The sequence below is a fragment of the Camelus ferus genome, chromosome 25 (genome assembly GCF_009834535.1).
Source record: "Camelus ferus isolate YT-003-E chromosome 25, BCGSAC_Cfer_1.0, whole genome shotgun sequence".
Classification (NCBI taxonomy): domain Eukaryota; kingdom Metazoa; phylum Chordata; class Mammalia; order Artiodactyla; family Camelidae; genus Camelus; species Camelus ferus.
The window spans coordinates 19,116,979-19,137,002 of record NC_045720.1 but is presented as its reverse complement, the minus strand read 5'-3'; positions in this window follow the sequence as shown (position 1 = coordinate 19,137,002).

Here is a 20,024-nt window from a genome sequence, read left to right as displayed (position 1 = left end):
TCCTCTGCTTTGGACCCACACTTGGAAATTTAACGTACATCCGTTTCATATTTAGGTACATCAGGCATTAGAGATCTTGAAAAGTTGGCAATAGTTCAGGACGTAATGCTTTTCTTCCTTAAACAGAGAGAAGAAAGAAATGGAGGGAGGGAGGGAGTGGAGGAGGAAGGAAGGATGGATAAAAGAAAAGAAGGAAAAAAAAAAAACAGAAAGAAAAGAATTGCATGAAGAATATTCCTCCCTAAAAAATATGTGGGACCTTTTCTCAAATAATCTGCTTATCAAAAACCAAATTCCACCTGAAAGTCAGAGGAAATGCTCATAGCCTCATAATTAACTTTCTGTGCGTTTATATGGAAACTTTAGATTGGCTAGTGAGAGGATACCTCTGAGTAACTGATGCGACGTTCTAAATAAGTTTTGTTCACAGGCTCAGCTCACTGAAGAAATAGGATTTCACTTCATAAACTATTTTTAGAGTCTTTTTATACATTAGTTATGGAGAAATTTAAAAATTGTGACTATGTCTATTTAATCAAGACATTTGGTAAAGACTGAAAATTTCAGAGAGTAAATTGAACATCCTATTTTCCTGCACCAAAAATCTGCATATAGGCGTCTGATATAAATTACCATTAGGTAACGCCTCCCTGGCCAAACCATCACACTTAAGGAAACACACACCAGCCACATGGCCCTTCTTCATGGTTCCAATTACATTGTTTCTATTACTGTTTGTTCTTTTCTTACTATTCAATCCTACTTTCCTATTTCTCTTTCCTTAGGTTTTAACTTCTTGGATTAGCAATGCAGCCTCATCCTATTCTGATTAACGACCTTGAGTAATAGTGAGTGAGTAGGATGGCGTCTGCAAAGCGTTTGTGCCCATCGCAGAGATTTGTGGCAGCTGTTTTCATCCACAGAGGTTTTGTCAAGTGATTTAAGCTCTTTGGCTCAGCCTTCTTTCTGGGGAAATATGGAGGCGTAGTGATGCTAGTAAGTCTGTATCTTCAGACACAACACTTGCTCAACCACCGTCACTTATATCTATGAGATTAGTTCTGTTAGGAGTAGGGAAGTCCCAGCCTCCCACTTACTAACATCATCTTCACGTGAGAGAGTTCGCTCCTGTCTCCTTGTTATTCTCGCTCATTTCCATCTCTTTCTGCACCGAATTACTGAGGGTGATTGATTAACAAACACAGCCATGAAAACTGGATCAACAGCTCTTTAGTTCATGTTTTGAAATTGGACTAGAGATGGTGGGTTACATATGCACTATTGGGAAAACTTGGAACTCTTTGGGGAAGGACGGAGGCAGAAAGTAGAGAAATGTGTGTGGTCCATTTCATAAAATGTGAAATACAGTAAAATAAAAGCCCCGTCTTCCTCCGCAAAGCAAGATAAAGGATTTCAAATTCTCTTGATGGATCAAGGTATAGTGTGTCAATTTCACCGTAAAACCATGACGTTGTCAAGTTTGCATAAAATGTGAGGAGGTAAAGATAAGTGGACATGAAAGTATAATTTATAAACTAGACTTTCATCTGTAAAATTGGATGAAAAACAAAGTTCCCCAAGGGACATTTGGAAGGAATTATAGAATCCATCTTCACACATATTTGGAGGAAAAAAAAAGAATTTACAAAAAAAGTGTGATTTTAACTCAATTTAAAAAAATGTTTAAAAAAAAAAAAAGAAGTGTGATTTTTAAAATCAACTATCCCTATAACCCACAAAGGTATAAATGTCAGTGAAGTCAAGACATCCCTCCACTGTCACTCTGGCAAATGATGGTTTGTAATAATTGTGCAATTATTTACGTGTCCTCTCTGAAATAAGCTCTCTCTAAAGAACTCAGTTCTGGCTCCACAAAAAGCTTTCTAAAATAGAAAACAATGAACATGTTGTCAACAAGAGAATGTTATTTTAAAATATATAGAAGTATTGGAAAGAGTTCAGAGAACATCAGAAAGGAGGGCTTAACTTACTGCATGAAAAAGAGATTAAAAGAGCGTGCATAGCTCAGCTAAGCCAGGACGAAGTGGGAACAAGATAACTGCCTGCAGATCTTCCAAGGGTGTGAACACAAAGAAGGGGAGGGTTTGGTGGCTGTGAAGAGAAGACTCAAATTCCTGAGTCTAGTTCATCTCTTTCTTTTTGACCTTATTGGGATTGAGAATCTTACAGCATTACAATATTTAGGTAGAAATTTCCTAACAAAGAAAGTTCCAGATTTTTTTTTTTTTTTTGGAGGAGGCGCATGTAATTTGGGGACAGGTTAAAACTAGATCTGAAAGTAACAGAGACTGTGTACATCACTGTTGGTCACATCTGCATCTAGCTAGAGTGATGATTGTGCCATATTAAGGGCATAATAAATGTAACTTACACTAATTATGAGGATCCGGAGAAAGAACCATCCCTGGCTTAGCACACTTCCGAAATTCTATTACAGCTATGATTTAAACAATATTGCCGGTATATTTAAAACAAAATACTTGGAAAGGAGATGAGTAAAAATGAAAGTTCAAAGGGTTGTCGTTAAATCTTAGATGGACTAAACCAGAACCCTTGAGAAGGTCGTGATGTCCTTAGCAAGAAATGTAGTGCTAGCGAAGTAATACTAATTTCAAATAAATGTCTCTATGTCTTATTATATACAGTAATAAATGTCTGTATTGCCCAACTTTATATAATTAACTGAAAGCATATTATCATAGCGCTACTACCAGAGGATGTTCTAATCAGACAACCAAAGAGGGAGAAATATTTTATTCAATAATAGGAAACCTTATCACTTAGCTAAATTAAGTGGTAGTATATAAAAGGTGTAGTTGAATACACAGTTGCAATACAATGGCATTTTCCCCTCTTAGGATATAATGAATACAATAGGAGAAAAGGGCAACACAACACAGGAAAAAGGTAATAATGCTCAGTGACTAGTTACTCTGCTGCCAACCTATTTTCAATGTAAACAAGGTAAAATTCCTTACCTAGAAACGCCTTTATAGCTCCAACGTATTTTTCACTTACTCTCGCTCAATATTTCCTCAGTATTTGTGTTGGAAAGTTGAATAAATCATTTAACTTGTACTTCTTGTACTTCTGTTCTTGAAATAGTTTATATGTATGTAGATTCAAATCCTTCTTTGAAAAGATACTTTTAACTGACAAAGAATAACTAACTTACATTGGATATAATTACTTTTAGCCTTAAGACCTTGGCATGCCATTTACTAGGAAATCCATGCCAGGGAATACCAGCCACACCTACCGATGTGATGGCCTTGAGAAACAGACTCATTTATTTTCCCCTCTGATATTTGAGAAGTCAAAATAAATGATGACTGTGTAAAGGCATTTTGATGGCAGTCCAAAAGGTAGAACGTACTCATTGTCAATGAAATTTTGAAAAATATAGCCAACATCTCAATACCCTAAAAAGTGCCTCATATTATTTTTTTTAGTTCAGGCTGAAATTCATATTGAATTAATTATTAAAAAATTACATAGTATATGTGCATTTAATAATTGTGACTGACAAGAACTTGTTTACATGTGGACATGGACTATAACATGATATGCAAAATTAAAGTTTGGTTGGTGGCTTGTGGCTGATAGCTGATATTTTCCCAAAATCCAAATTTTTGTCATCTTCTAGTAAAACTAAAGTTCAATATATACTATTCATCCAATAATACATTTGTTATATGAATTTTCTTGTGGTAAATACTTCCAAATTAAGAAAAGTAATTCAACATACTTCTCCTGAGACAAGATAACACTTTCGTGTACACACCCCATTTTATGGATGTGGTATTTCCATTTGCCCCTGTTTACTTTTTTAAAATAGTTTCTATAGTTCTTTTCTATTTTTTTTTTTAAATGAAAGTACTGAGGATTGAACCCAGGACCTCCTGCATGGTAAGCATGTGCTCTACGGCAAGCTATTCCCACCCCCTGCCTCCATTTACATTTTAAAGTGTCTAAGCCTTGTCCACATGCTGCATTTTCTCTGTGCCCTTTATTTTTGCCCTAAATTTCAGAAGATAAAAACTCTGAAGAAGTAAAACCATGCATAACCCTATCAAATATTCACTTCCTCTTTAATACAGATTTTCTTTTCATCGGTATTCAACACAGGCAGATCCTGAGGTAGCTTAGAATTCACTGCTAACTATTCCACACAGGTAAAGACTCATCAACTAATGCCAGTGATAGGAATCAAAATACTTTTTTAAAAAAATTGAAATATAGTCAATTTAAATGTTGTGCTAATTTCTGGTGTACAGCATAGTGATTCATTTATATGTATATATTCTTTTTCATATTCTTTTCCATCATAGGCCATTACAAGGTACTGACTATAGTTCCCTGTGCTCTACAGTAAGACCTTGTTGTTTATCTATTTTAAATAGAGTAGTTAGTATCTGCGAATCCTAAACTCCCAATTTATCCCTTCCTACCCCCTTTTTCCCCTTTGGTAACCATAAGTTTGTTTTCTATTTCTGTGAGTCTGTCTCTGTTTTGTAAATAAGTTCAATTGTGTCCTTAAATAATTTTTGAGTGACTGTCATGCTTCTATTATTTGACACATATTGCTCTGTGACTACCTTTTACCAAGAGAAAGACCTCTGATCCTGGGAACCAAAGTGATTCAGTCAGAATTGGGCTCAAGCGGAGAACACTGTGGGTTCTTCAGTTCTGGCAGAGTCCATGCACCCACAAACTGTCAGCACATTCCCCCCTGGTACGGTTGCTCCCATAGGGGGAAGAGAGTCAGAGTTGCCATGCCCCTCCAGAAGAGACCTGTGACAAGCCCAAGTCCCACCGGCTGCTGGAATGACGTGCCCCGTCTCGCTTCCTCTCACCTCTCCTGGCATCCTCCATGAGGCAGATTCGAGCTGCCTCTACCTGTATGCATGCAGAGGCAGGCAGCATCATGCCTTTGGCATCAAGTACAGAAAGAACAAAACAAATTAAAATGCTTTAAAATGTTTTGAACTTCTGTAAAGATTTTAAAGAGTTTGGTTGAAAGATGGAATTTTTAAAAGTCCTTTGTTCCCTAATATTATATATATATATTTTTTTCCTGTAGGAGATTGAAATGAAGAATCATTCATGGGGGAAAAATATTCATTTGCTAAACAATTGAGTGTCTACCACGAGCCCCAGGCGCCATAGACATGATAGATACTGAGGATACCATGATTGAAATATCCTTTCTGCTGGGAGGAACATTTCAAGTGCCCTTGGTGTGGGTGGTATTATATTTCAGTTGTTTTTTTTTTTTTTTTTTTTTTTGCGTGCTTCTAATGGTTAAAATCATACCTGGAGATACCTTCTGTAGTTTACACAAAAAGTGATCTTATGCCTTTTTTTATGCTAAGAAAAGTCATATTTAGATTTGATACTGACTTTGGGGCAGATCTAATCTAAAGCCACTTCAAGGATGCAAAGTGGTACTTAAACTTCTATTTTCAATCCATCCGTACATGTATCCCAACATAGACGCATATGCATACATATATATACATGTTTATATTTCAACCGTCTCAAATAAGAGGAGTAGGGTAAGAAAGAACAGAGGAACAAACAGAAAACTATTAATAAAATAGCTGACCAGTATCTAACTATATCAATAATTATATTAAATGTTAATAGAGTATAATTAGTATCTTTTAAGGCAGAGATGATTGGAGTGGATAAAAAAAAAAAAAAGCAGAACCATCTATCAATGGCATTGCTTGTGTTCAAGTAACCTTGAACACAATTTACTTAATAATGGTCCCACAGCACAAAAGTAGTGCTGTTGGCAATGAGGCAAAGAAGCTATAAAGTGCTTCCTTTAAGTGAAAGGCTGAAAGTTTGCAACTTCATTTGACTGTAGGTATTCCTGTGTATGTGTACGACCACTTGTCTGTATGTATTCCCTACTGGACCACGTGATAAGCAAAATTAACTTTTCTCTTCCCTTGTTCCCTTGTTCGTCTCTCCAGTATATTTACTTCTTCACATCACTTAATCAGAATTTGCAATTATATATTTATTTGTATAATTTTAAAAATATTTCCCACCCCCCCCCCAACACACTATATTGTAAATCCATGATGGAAAGCAAGCATTTTACCTGAGAGACTGGCACCTTCCAGTCATTCAAGATATGTTTTCTGAAGAAATAAATATATCATAATATCCATGAATAGATTTCAGCCATCTGCTGTACATTCAACGTGAGCTTTTTAAAGGCAGGGCACTGGTTTGATTTTGAGCTGTATGCCTTAGTAACTGACATGTAAACCTGTTTAACAAAAGTTTAAGGATGCAGATTGGAAGTGGATAAAAAAATGTTGTGATGAAAGGACAGACATAGGAAATAGAGGAGTTGAGAATGGGGTGAAGAACTAATGAGCTGTAGTTGATAATTCTCCTTTTGCAACTAAAATATTTTTTTGAAAGTCCATAAAGGAAGACTCACAAAATCAAACAGTATTTGAAAAGGATAAGTTAGGGAGGTAAGAAAAGGGTAGAGAGGTGTGACAAAGGGATTAATGGGACAAAAGCAGAGAAATGGTTGTGTCGGGGTGGACAAAAGAGAAACTCTTAACTACTCCTCCAATTTTGTTCCTAAACGCATAGTGCCAGACCCCACCTGAACACAGATGGAAGCAGAACAGAGGATGAGGGCTATCTGACCTGCAGTGACTGAGGGGAGTCATGCATGTCAGAAATTATGGCTGCTTCCAACCCAAACTTAGGAATTTGAGGACCAGCACCCTTGAGTGACAGTGCTTGTCTGGGATATGTGCTTTTATGACAGGCAGCTTAGCTAACGTGGCAAACCCAAGTGGTATTTCCATCTCCTCTTCCAATCTTGAATAGTTAAGAGTTTATATTTCACTTATTGCCAGTTTTCCAATTCTCAAGTCACTACCCCAAATCCTAGGTATTTCAGCACTCTTTAATGTGCCCACTACTTTGGCTTGCATTATGTCTGACAACCCCTACCAAATAGGAGCCCAGAAATCATGCATCATTTAAGATACCACAGATAGTAAGTGAGCAGCTCCAATCTGAATCAAGCCTTTAATATCCACATCTCTGTAATGGAAAAGAAACTGAAAATATACATATGTTAGTATATGTATAACTGAATTGCTTTAATGTACACCTGAAACTAACATTGTAAATTGACTATACTTTGATAAAAAATAAAAATTATAAAAAAGAACATTTACCCCCCCCCCAAAAAACCTACATCTCTTCCAATGCATTTTTCTGTGTCCAATGAAAACAAAGTGTTATCATTTCCATTAATGCCATCTTTCTGCTAGTTTTGTGGGCTTGGAGTGGGACATTAGGCCTATGGAGGAGCTCTTTTCAGTGTAAACGTTAAGTAGAAAATAATCCTTTGGGCAAAAGGAATTCAAAGCATCTATTCCATTGCCTACACTTCAGAGGATGACTATACAGCTCTGAAGAAGGGAATCTCTAGGAAAGGGAAGCAAGCACTCATCAAACGGCTTGCTTCCAAAATGCTTTGCAGGGGACTAAGCTTTCCATTGACATCAGTTGATGAAGATTTCATATTTAAAGACTTTCCTTCAGCAAGTGCATGTGCTGAAACCAAAACTTACACATAAGGCCTTGAAGCAAGAGGTGGTCATTGTAACATAGACCAAATAGCATGAGACAGGAACTAAATAGGACACACACAGGAGGACCCGAATGGGGCCAAAACAAGCTTGGCTATACTTGCTGAAGGTTGTCAGGGCTTCCTTTGTCGAAGAGCTAGAGAGTAATGCCAGATCCTTGTGTAGTTCAATGTGCTTCTTCTTGTTCAAGACAATTTATTCCAAAATGTTTCTTCATGGGTGAAAACCTATAGAAGTGATCATTAATGCTTATGTGGAAAAATACTCTCATTGGTAATAGAGCACTTGTTCACGATTACATAGCAAAGATCACTGAAAATGCCATTGACACAGCAATAGAATTTTTTTTTAATTCTTAAGAAACCAGCTTCTAGACAATTAATCAGTTTATTGGGAGTTGGGTAAATTGGCACAAATTGATATAAACATTTGAAGTGCAATTGTGTACAAGTAAGGATACTTTTAAAATACAAAACTGTATTTCAATGTAAGAAAATGAGATCCCCTATTAAGGATAGCTCTTTATCAAACTATCCAAAGAATAAATCGCTTGATGCCACATCACCATATGCTCCCTACGAGGTCACAGCCAGACTCTGTTTCTACAGATGCAAATACCAGGTTAGAAAAACCAAAAAACAAAGAAATAAACAAAACAAACCAGAAACATCACCTCATTTTCACATTCTGTGCAGGAGGCTCATTACTGCTCGAGTGTGCTGTGTGTTACACAACCAGGCTGGCCATGATGTTTTCTAGTCTGGGTAGATTTTTTTTTCCCCCTTGTTCAGAGGATTTGTCTTTTCTGTACAATATAAAGCAGAGCTGCTCAGATGACCAGTGCAGTTTCTTTGAAATGTAGCCAAGTGAAGGTTGAGGCATGGCCATACCCTTGTCGGGTGGCTCTTTTAAATCTTTATGCTATATACTTTAAAGACTGAGGCTGACAAAAGAGCCTCCAGGACTGAGGGTACTTTGTACATAACGTGTCAGATGTCTGGGAGAGGTACCTGGTTGTTTACCTTTGAATTGCTTTCCCTCTGAGGGAAGTGTGAGTTAACATGATGGCATTCCATGAGGAGGGGTGCAGAGATGGGGAGCCTTTCTCACTGAAGGAACAGCATCTCTTTTACATGGCTAGTAAATCTGAGAGTTGAGTCTGGAAGGATCATAGTATTATGGCTTCAACAAATCAAGTGGGTCATTCTCGAACAAGTCAAACCATCCACAAAGCTGGTATCGCCAGCTTGTTATAAAAGATGGTTCACACTCGTGAAAAATAAACATCCAGATAATGTAAGTAGGATAGATGAAGGTGGAAGAAAAAAGTCAATTAAGAAAACATTTTACATCACATCAAGACCTGTGAGGGAGTGAAAGAGTGAAGAGGCACACAAATGTGATTTACAAGCATTCTATTTTCCTAGGAGGACTAAAAAAATTATTCCTAGAGTTTTCCCAGTATGAACGTTCTCAATCTCACTGAAGTTCATGTTGCTGGTCAGCAACTAAGAGACTTCTTTTTTTTTCCTGCTGCCAGGATGAATATTTTATACATATTCTGTTTTAAGTTGGATTTAACTTTCCGGAATTTTAGATCACTGAGACGAGCAATATGAAAACCATCTTCCTTTGTTTGTTGTATATAGAAACCAATTAAACTAATATTTTCAGAATAATCTATTTGCATAATTAAGATGATTGGCTTCATGTCTACTCTTATCTCATAATTGATAATTTCCCTACCATGCTCAAACACTGAATCTGTTTAAGCATATCTAATCTACACAACACACGAGTTTCATCATGTTGGCAATACCCTTCCCTCTGCTAATGAAATTTCAAAAGTCATTTTAAGCATTTGTAGAATGAGGCATAGTAAAAATATGTAAAAGTATGAACATATATGTTCTACACATAATATCTGGTCTCTATTTGCTCCACATCACAACTTAAGTACTTGAAAGTAAGACTTTAATTCCTACCCATGTTCATTTTTATTATTTTCTTCTCTCAATATGATCCTTTAGAAACAATTCCGAATATTATTTATTACATCTTTTAAGTCATGGAGTGTCGTCACAATATCTGCGAATCATCCCACTTGAGTATTGAAGGGACTGGCAGGGGTAATAACAATGAAGGGGCATTTTTCTAATAGGTTCACATGTTAAATTTACCCATTCTCTTTCTTTTCAGTTTTACTCCTTCTTTTGCCTCAAATGGAAATGAAAAGCCTAGTTAATGACTGAACATCATTGCCGCTCAACATGCAGTGAAACACGCTATAGCCTTGTCAAGTCTTAAAGTAATTTCCACAGACAAGGGCTGGATGCAGCTCCTTTTCTAGCCCACCTGCACCCTGCACCCACGGCCATCGTGACATTTACACCATTGTACTGTCCCTGTTCTTGCTCTTTGCTTGTTTTGCTTTCCTATTTTTTCTGCTAGACCAAAGCCCCTGGTAGCAAGATTTGTGTTGTATGAATCCTTCCACTTCAGTGTCTATTGACCATATTAACAGTGCCTATTAATAGAGCTCTTAAAGACTGTGATCAAAGAATATGAAAAAACTTAAAGTACTGACTCATGTAGAGTAAAAAATTTGCTCAAGGCAATTAACAGAAGCACTTTATAGATAGATACCTGGTGGTGGTGTAGGGCATCCATAAAGTTAACTGGGATAAGACATTATAAATATGCCTTGAATGACTTTTTTAAACAGATATTCATTCTTGTTTTAAATTCCAATTTATGAAATGTTAAATTTCCATAAGCCTTGCATAGACTTAGTGAGATGAAGCCAACTAAGAGCCAGAGGGTTTGGAAACACTCGGTGGAAAGAAAAGAAATGGTTCCTGGGACAGCTGCAGCGCAGCCAGGGAAACTGATTACGTAACCAAAGATAGAGGGCCTTCCAGATGAGGATGCTCGAAATTTCCTCAGTGTCTTCTCGTTAAAGAGAAAATCCATATTATTTGTGTTAGGAAAACGTGATGATTTTAGAAGGGCTGGGTAGGCTCATTATTGGTAGACCTGTTAGATGGGCACTATGGAAATGATTTTATTGTCACTTGAATTTCTCTTTATTACACTGATTTTAGTCCAAGATCCTGAAATTTCACTCTTGAAGGGAAATATTCAGAAGGATTATCTTAAATAACCAATGCTTAAATATTCTGAGGTTTTGTTTTAGCCCTTCAGGGCCCCCACTCCCAAATCATTGAAGAAGCCTTGATAATTTTTTTTTTGGTTGAAGTATAGTCAGTTACGTGTCAATCTCTGATGTACAGCAGAATGCCCCAGTCATACATATGTATACATATATCCTGTTTCATACTTTTTCATTAAAGGTTAGTATAAGATACCGAACATAGTTCCCTGTGCTATACAGAAGAAATTTGTTTTTTAATCTATTTTTATGTATTTCATAAAGGTAGCAGCATGCTCATGTAAATGCTTCTCCAGCCCTTCACTCATTTTCTTTTAAGACCCATGTTATGCAGAATACTCTTCTTTGTCTAAGTAATTCCAGAATGATGGGCTCACATCATGTTCCCTTGATCTCACATTTTCTTTTCCCTGAGTTATGAAGACCACTCTATCCTTTGCTCGGAAGGGGCTTCTTGTGCTTGGTAGAGCAGAAGCTCTCCTCTGGCTTCCTCTGAACCAGAGGCAGCCCTTCCTTGGTGCCTCTCACTATGGGATGCTTCAAAACCTTTGATATGACAAACAGATTCCTGTAACATGTAACTGCACTGGCCTTTTTTTTTCCCCATATGTCTGTTTTCTTTCCACTCCAGACATTTGTTATCTAAATAATGACATGGTACCTTGATTATGGATGTATATACATGGATGTGTTGTCAAGAGTCTGGATTTCTGCTTTCAAATATACAGTTTCTGAAATTAAAAAGAAAAACATTCAAACTTAAATTTAAAAAATATTTGTTTGTTTATGGGTAGTGATAGCTTAATGAAGGGAAACACAAGCATGAAAAACAAGTGGTTATAAGTGGTCATTTAAGTAAGACCCTAATTAGCTGTTTATGTGTGCTATCAATGTTAATATTATTGATATTTTCAACACATTGACAATTTAGTGTAGAGATGTTCTTTCAGAAAGAACAGAAGTATATATAAAATGTTCTTTTCTTGGGAATTTATAACTTGGTACTAAGTTTGTGGGCCCGACTGAGAAAGAGATCCTTGTCATTATAATTATGGGTCATTAAAAAGTAATGGTATAAATGTGCCATTCATAAAAACCCAAACCAAATACAAATCTTTTAGATAATAAAGCAGATAAATTCAGTCACGAAGATTTGCATTACAAAAGGATACAGCTTCACACACAAAAAGATGAGCTGCCAGCTCCCTTAAAGTCTGCTTCCCAGAGTTTTAAAAATAGGATGGGATTTATGTTAAAACCGATTAACTTTTCAGGAACCCATCTTTCAGCAAAGTGAGGCAAATCTGTGCAGTCCCATACTTTACAATTTCGCAAGCCGCTCACTCTTTCACATCATTGGTCTATTTGGGTTTAGGGGGAATAAAGTAGCGAACGCTCCTGCAGACTTTTTTCAGAGGTTTGAAAGAATGCATTTTTGTAAGGTGGAGTTCAGCAAATGCAAAAGCCACCGGATCTTTAAAGAGAACTTCAAAACCATGTCAAGACTTCCCGAAATCCCATCAAATCAAACATGAAAGTACATCACCTAGGAAAATATTATTTCTTGGTTAGTTGTGTATGACAGCACGAGAGATCAGCGAACAGCAAAGGTATGTTCCCCTTTCCAACAGAGAGGGAGATGGTAAAGGAAATGAAAGGAGATTGCCTGGAGCAGCACCCAGAGCAATAACTTTTATGTCTCCCTCCATGTCATCCCTGGCAGCTGGATTAACTTATCTCTTTCAACACCCGGCTGAATAAAAAACCCACTACAGCAATTAACATTGGCTGACTCTTAGGAGAATGAGTACCAATTTCATTGATTATTGTTTTATGTATCTCGCTTCTTGGGAGAAGGGAAGGGGTTGATAATAGGAAGGAAAAACAGAACGATCCATGATATTCAAGTGTTCTATCTAGAGTCTCATAAAAATGGAAATGGGGAAAAGTTTTTAGGACATAATTGAATGAAGACTAGCAGTGGTGCCTTTTAGGCAAGTACATGGTAAATGTGAGAGCTGGAGAAGCTGACGATTTATGGTCTATAAGTCTTCCTAGAAAATATTTCATGTTAGTCTATTTATCCCCATCTCCACTGCCACCACTGGGCTTCAGCCTTTGTCGTCTGTCACGTGGGTTATTTAGAGCCTGGTCTCCCTGAAGCCACATTTGTCTCTCCTGACTCTCCCCTGTCCCAGTTACATCACTTCCCGGTTCCCAGCTCTTGGACACATGTCTACTGTACTAACACTACAACCCCAAGCACTCGGCGTGGTCTGGGAGGCCCCAGGATGCTGGTTCCAATCTGCTTCTCCACTTGCTTCTTTACTGCTGGGCACTACAGGGTTGTGCTAAGGAAGATCACACTTCCCCATGTGTTCCTTTCATCAGGATGAACACTTAAGTTACAGGTGACAGAAAGCCCTGCTCCAAGCGGCTGAAAACAAATAATAACAATGCTGATGATGAGTTTAAAAGAAAAAAAGGAATTTATTTTTCTGATTTCACTGGCCAGTGCCCATTGAGACTTCTGGCGGGGCGCTGCATGTTTGAATGTCTGTGCCCCCTCATCACCTCCAGCTGGGCTGTTGAAATCCAAATGCCCAACGTGAGAGAGTTAGGAGGTGGGGACTCTGGGAGGTGACTAAATGTGTGTGATTATGTCAATGCATGTTCATCAGTTACGGCAAACGTACCATGTGGGTAGGTCATGCTGATAATGGGGGATGCTATGCATGTGTGGAGCAGGGCTTAGGGGAAATCTCTGTCCCTTCCTCTAAATTTGGTTTGAACCAAAAATTGCTCTAATAAAATATTTTTTTAAATCAATGGATTTATGGATTTTACCAGGCAACATACATGTAATTTTGTATAAACCTCAGTGGGAAAAGAAGTTTCCCTTTTCAATCCATTTCTCAGGAATGCGTCTATTCCATAAAATGCAGAGTATCTCTGTAAAAACCAGTGTGTAGAAACGTTGGTTCTAGAACATGCCAGATCCTGAGACTTTCACTGTGAGTTGTCTGTTTTTATTTTTGTTATTGCTTTTGCCTGCAATGGATACATACATAAAGTAGACAAATTTAGCTAAATAAGACAAATAGAAATTATTCATAGGGAGAGGATAATCCGATACATTTCCTAGTGCACAAGGTGATAAACTAGGAGACAAGATGATCCCAGTTCACAGATGAGTGAACTCCCATTCGCAATTAATTCTGAAAAAGGTAGTTTCATTAATATCAGTGCAAGTGCTTCCTTCGAGGGGCAGCACCACTGCCCCTGAGCATGGCTTTGACTGGCTTAACATGTGACAGTAGCAGGGAATCTTGGCAAATCACTGATCCAGGTGAGATAGTGGCTGAAAGGCAGTATTTCCATTCACTTACTTGCTCTGAGTCAGTTCTTTATTGGCCTTTGCTGAGATACTTAATCAGAATTAGCCCTGATGCTTCAAAGTCTTCAGGAGTAATGGTGGCCAGCATGGAAGTATTAAATGTACCCTTTTATAGGGTACATCTCATAATGGAATACTCTGCGGCCTTTAAAAGGGTGAGGTATACAGATGTATGTATACTATTAGAGAAACTAAAGAAATTTCATCTTATTCAATTAAAGGGGAAAAAAAGGAAATTATAGGGTAATATGCAAAATTATATTTGTGGTTCTGGATTTACTATTTCTGAAATAACACATAAGAGATTGTTAATACTACTTTAAGGATGTGTATCTGAGCCTGAGTTGGGATAAAAGGAGACATTTATGTTCCAATCTACAATCTTCCATGCTATTTGAATTTGTTAAACCATAACCATGAATATTTTTATACTAAAAATGATCATTTTAAGCAGATGAGTAAGTGCTGTTCACAGTGAATTTATTCAAAGATGAATCTAAAAATCCCAAACTGAATTCCTAGTGAAAGATGAAAGGAAAGTGTCTCTCTGTGCTCCATTCTGCTTCTGTTCATTTCCTGAGTGGCAGACCGCCCTGAGATAGTCATTGCCTATGCTTTAGGCCAGTGCCATGCCTCTCATCTCCGTGCCTCATCAGGGTGTGGACACTCCTCCTCACACCTCTCCGTAGGGGATTAATCAGAACGCCTCTCTCCCCTGCCAAGGCTCTTCCACTTGGCCTTCTGGAACTCATGATCCATCAACAAAATACTTTAACCTTCTGTTTATTTTATGAACATTCCCTTCATCCTGTTGCCTTAACTGAAACGGCTGAGCATTGAAGATGCTCTATTACTACTTTTCTCTTAAGTAGAGTTTGATTATTGTCCTATACTTATATCCCTCAAGGCTTCTTGAGTACAGGTGTCCTCCTTCCTTCGTATTACTGCTCCCAAACTCTCCTTCCTTCGTCTTCCTTCAAAACTTTTTTGAAGTGTGTCCCATGTTCCCTCCCATGTCATCCCCATCCATTGATTAGTTTCATTAGGACTCAGCTCACTGATTCGCTCAGCACTACGGCCACAATTACTATAATTGGTGATTTGAACATTCACAGTCTCTGACCCACCCGTCTCTCTGACCTCTTTAATTAGTGACCTTTTACTTCCAATGATCTCAGCCACCCACTCAAGTTGCCCTTCCCTTTTCATAACACCAGAAATCAGGGCAAATCTAAAATCTCCAAGTCAAACATCCTACCCTTGGGCCTTCATGACTACTCTCCTGTCTCATGTTCTCTAGTCTCCCTCCTCCAGCAAGTCTGGTACCTCGTGGACTCCTCCAATCTGTGGACTGTACTGTTTTTCCCTCTGCACCATTCTCCTCACGTCCTCATTCCCCACCTTATCCAGCCTACATTCTGTAGTTCAGCATATAACATGTTTTTTGCAAGTAACCTTGATTCACTTTAAGCACTCTCCTCTCATCTAGACTGGAAAACATCCAAGTCTAGCTATTTATGTGCTAAATCTAACAATCCCTGTTCTCATAACTGGACCAGAGAAGCTAAATACTGTGGGAAAAAAGCCAAAACCTGTATCTGGACTGATTGTGCTCACTTTGCACATTCCTGCACTGTCTGGAGATCTTACTGCATTTAACTCCCTCCACTTGCTTTCCTGTTTCCAATCTGGGGTGACCATTTCATCCTTCTGTCTCATTTAAGTCTCCAATTTCCCATTCCTCATTCACTCTCAGGGGATAACTTCACTGCATATTTCACAGAAGAAAATAGTTCCACCTTATTGTCCCACTATTGATTCTACCATCATTTTGCATCAGAATCCATATACTCAACATTCTTCTTATGTTTATATTTTTAATTTTTTTTTGGAGGGTTAATTAGGTTTATTTATTTATTTATTTTTAGAGGAGGTACTGGGGATTGAAGCCAGGACCTCATGCATGCTAAGCATGCGCTCTACCACTTGACCTGTACCCTCCCCCTAGTCTTATTAAATTAAATGTTCTCTCTTTTGGTAAAAGTCTTGACTTCCATCTTGCCTTCCTGAGGAATTTGTTCCTATAATGGTACACTTTCTCTCCAGCATTGTCAATATCTTTTTCTGAACAGGCTCATTCAATTTGGCACTGTGAACACGTCAAGATTACACATCTTAAAGAATAAAAAAGCAAAGCAAAACAAAACAAAACAAAACAAAAACCTTTCCTTGATTCACTGTCTCCTTTGGCTGCTGCCTAGTTTTTCTGTAACTCTTCACAACAGGAGCCTTCCAAATAGTTGTCTGTATTTATCACCTCTCTTTTCTCCCCTTCCATTTTCTCTTCAGCCAACAGCAACCTGGTGTTTTTTTCTCACCACCTCACTGGCCTTATTGGGTCACCAAAGACCTATACTGGCACCACCTAGAGAAAACCCACAAGGTTTTTGTTGTTGCTGCTACTGTTTTAGCTTGTTTTGTTTTAATACGAAAATTTCAGAGTGTCCCCTATCCCTGCATTTCTCAGGGACTACTGATAAACAATAGCCTCCATTCCATGGGCTACTCAGAAAATCTCTGAATTAATTACCTCTCATGGCTGTTGCTTGCAACCAGTGAACTTTAACTTACATAATCATATGCTAATTCCTATATATGTGGGTCATATTTTTTGCACTCTCTGGTCTATTCCTTAGATCCATTAATCTACTCCAAAACCAATTTTACACAATTTCTATTACTATGAATTTTTGTTTGCTGGAGAATAAATTTCCTCTGTTTCTTCTTTCCAAAACTTTTCTTCCAGAATTACCTGTATTCTTTTTGCCTAGTCTTCCAGATGAACTTTAAATTTCAAGTTCCAAAAAATAATCCCTTGGGCAATGGGATTATAACTGAAAGAATTTCAAATAATCCATAAATTAATCTTGGAAGAACTGACAGATTTCCATAAGCCCTGTCAGTTGTAAACGTGGTCTGTTTGTCTTCCCATAGATTCATATATTTTTTTCATACTCTTTATTAAAGCTTTTTTTCCTTCAGGCTGGGCTTCCTTCCGTATTTACTATGTTCAGTCCCTGTTACTGCAGAACCCTTGTTGCTGTTGTGAGTGGGATATTTCCCCGCAGCTTGACATACAATGGGAGCTGTTTCAAAAGGCAGGGAGAAGCTGGCTGAGTTTCTGGAGACTCTTGGATTGAGGAGAAGTGTAAGTATGAAGAGGCAAACTGGCCTGGACCTGAAAAAGACACCTAATGGTGAACAGCAGAAGGATCTAGTACAGCATGTCTTCTCTTCTCATTGCCTCTAAAATTGCTTTTTAGGAGCAATGGTTCAAGCGCCTATATGTGAATGTTGTCATGTATTACATGCTGAAGTCCTTGATGAAAATTCAGTCAAGACAGATTGTACCATAGAACTTGAATATATTGCAAGCCTATTGCTATAATTTTGATGATTTACTACTCAAAGTATGACTAAAGATGTTATCTTTGAGTAATGAAGTGTTACGTGATTTGGGTGTTTTTAGAAATGGTTTTTCTCCCTCCCAGTTAGATCATTTGGAGTATTCGAGCTAATGGCTGCCAAAATGGTGAGACTACAGTCACAGAACATAGCATCAGAAGTTTCCGTCTAGTGCCATGTTTCCAGATATCTCTCTGATATTATCTGTTATCTTTGTGCTGAAGATTTCCTTTCTATACTAATCTCAGAGGATATCTTGGCTCTATTTTACTGAAAAGTTTCTCACCTCTATTTCCCACCTGATTCTGAGGTTTTCACATAGTGTTCAAGGCATCTGTCTGTCTACAGTAACCACTGACTAGACATAAGGTCTTCAAGTAAGAGTTAATATTCTATCCTCTTTTATAGCCCTGGTGTCTCATACAGAACCTGATACTCAGAAGGCAAATAAGAAATGTTGAAGGATGTATACTTTTAAAAACATAGCTTCTGAATGAGCTGTATTCTTTTTCACGTATTCACCAAACATGCATTGATCACTTATCAGGTATTGGTACTATATTAGATGCTGTGGATGGAGCAGTGAACAAGACAGACAAAATGTTGCCTTCTAGGAAATTATATTCTAGTGAACAAACAATAAATTCCTGAATGATTATATAAGTAAGGTCATTTCTGAAAGAGGAGATAGATCAGGGATGAGGGCCAAATTCAGAGCCCCAGGTAGAAGGATGAAAGAGGATGTGAAGTGAACACAGGGGACTGAGAAAGGGCTGCCACCAAGACAGGTGGCAATCCAGTTGGATGTGGTGACGTGGAAGACAAGAGAAAAGGGTTTAAGGAAGGCATGGTCAAATCCATCATGTGCTGCTGAGAGGTCAAGTGAGATGAGGATGAGGATGGACACTGGCTTTGACAAAATGTAGGTCATTGTTTCTATTCACTGTCCTTTGTCATGCTGTGTCAGATCTTAGGGTTCGAATTCCAGATAGACACACTCAGACTGACCTCGATGAGTGATGTGACCATTCCTCTTGCCTCAGCAGACTGAATTATAGCATGGACAGCCCCATGAGATCTGTGTGGAAGAAAAGATTGACAGAGCCTCCCAAAGAAGACAGAACTATTGTTAGTAGAAGATGGTTGGATGTGATGCTAACCAGACAAAAAGAGCAGCTCCACAACACAGGGACAAAACAGTACTTAAATGAGTGGTGAAAAGGTGGACAATAACTTTGTTGGCAAAATTGGATGTTTTTGTAAAATTAAAAAGTTAAGCCCATACCCTATAACACACACAAAAATACCTTCCATATCTAATGGTAAAACAATAACAGTAACAATGACGAAACAAAACTTGGAAAGCTTGGAAAAATACATTAGGGAATATTTTTATAATCTCGAGGTGGGAAAGGCTTTCTTAATTAAGTGACAAAAAAAGGCTACTCAGGGAGACAGTGATATATCTGAATGGATAAACTTCCAGAAATCCTATGAAATAAGAAGGCTGAAGAATTTGGCAGGGTGATGTGATGAGAAGAGGGAGACGTGGAAGAACTGTAGGAGGTGAATAATGATTTTTTGCTTTTGAATCCATAAACATACGCATTTAAAGTGATACACACACATGCCAGGGGCGACAACTGATGATGACAGATCTGGATCTATATGGCTATGCATCTACAATCCTCATCCAGTTCTATGGAATCAAATATCAGGACTCTCACATTAATTTCACAAGCTAATTTCACCCTGCCCATCCTTCTTACCTAAGTGCAAGAACTTAATTCTATGTAACAAAAAAATCTTTAAATTCTCAGTCTCTGCTCAGCCAGGCTACATGTAATTCTTTTAATTATTTTTTTTCCCTGAAATTCATGGGCTTGTCTTTTTAATTTCGCTTTTCTGAATCCTCTCCAAACTAGTGGTCCTTTGCTTTCTACTGACTGCATCTCTACATCTCTCCCGAGTGAAATGGATCTCAGCTATATGTCAAAAGGAACTTAAGATAGAATTCTTTTAAAAAAGGGACAAATACTAGAATGACTTTTCACAACTGGAGTATTTATTCTCTTCTCCTCTTTTTGGGTCCTCATCCTTCCTCTTCTTGCTGCCTTTCCTTTAATGCTAGAATCCTTTGTACACACGAGCTGATAAAAAGAAGAGAGAACTGTATGCCTGCTCCATGTAGCTGTGTTCTACACAACCCTGGTGATAGATAAAACTGTATTGGAATAGTAATCCAATCCTCTTTTTGCCTCTTTTTCTTTACATATGTATTTATAGCACTTTACGCATATATTCATTTCACTCAGTAAATATTTAGTTG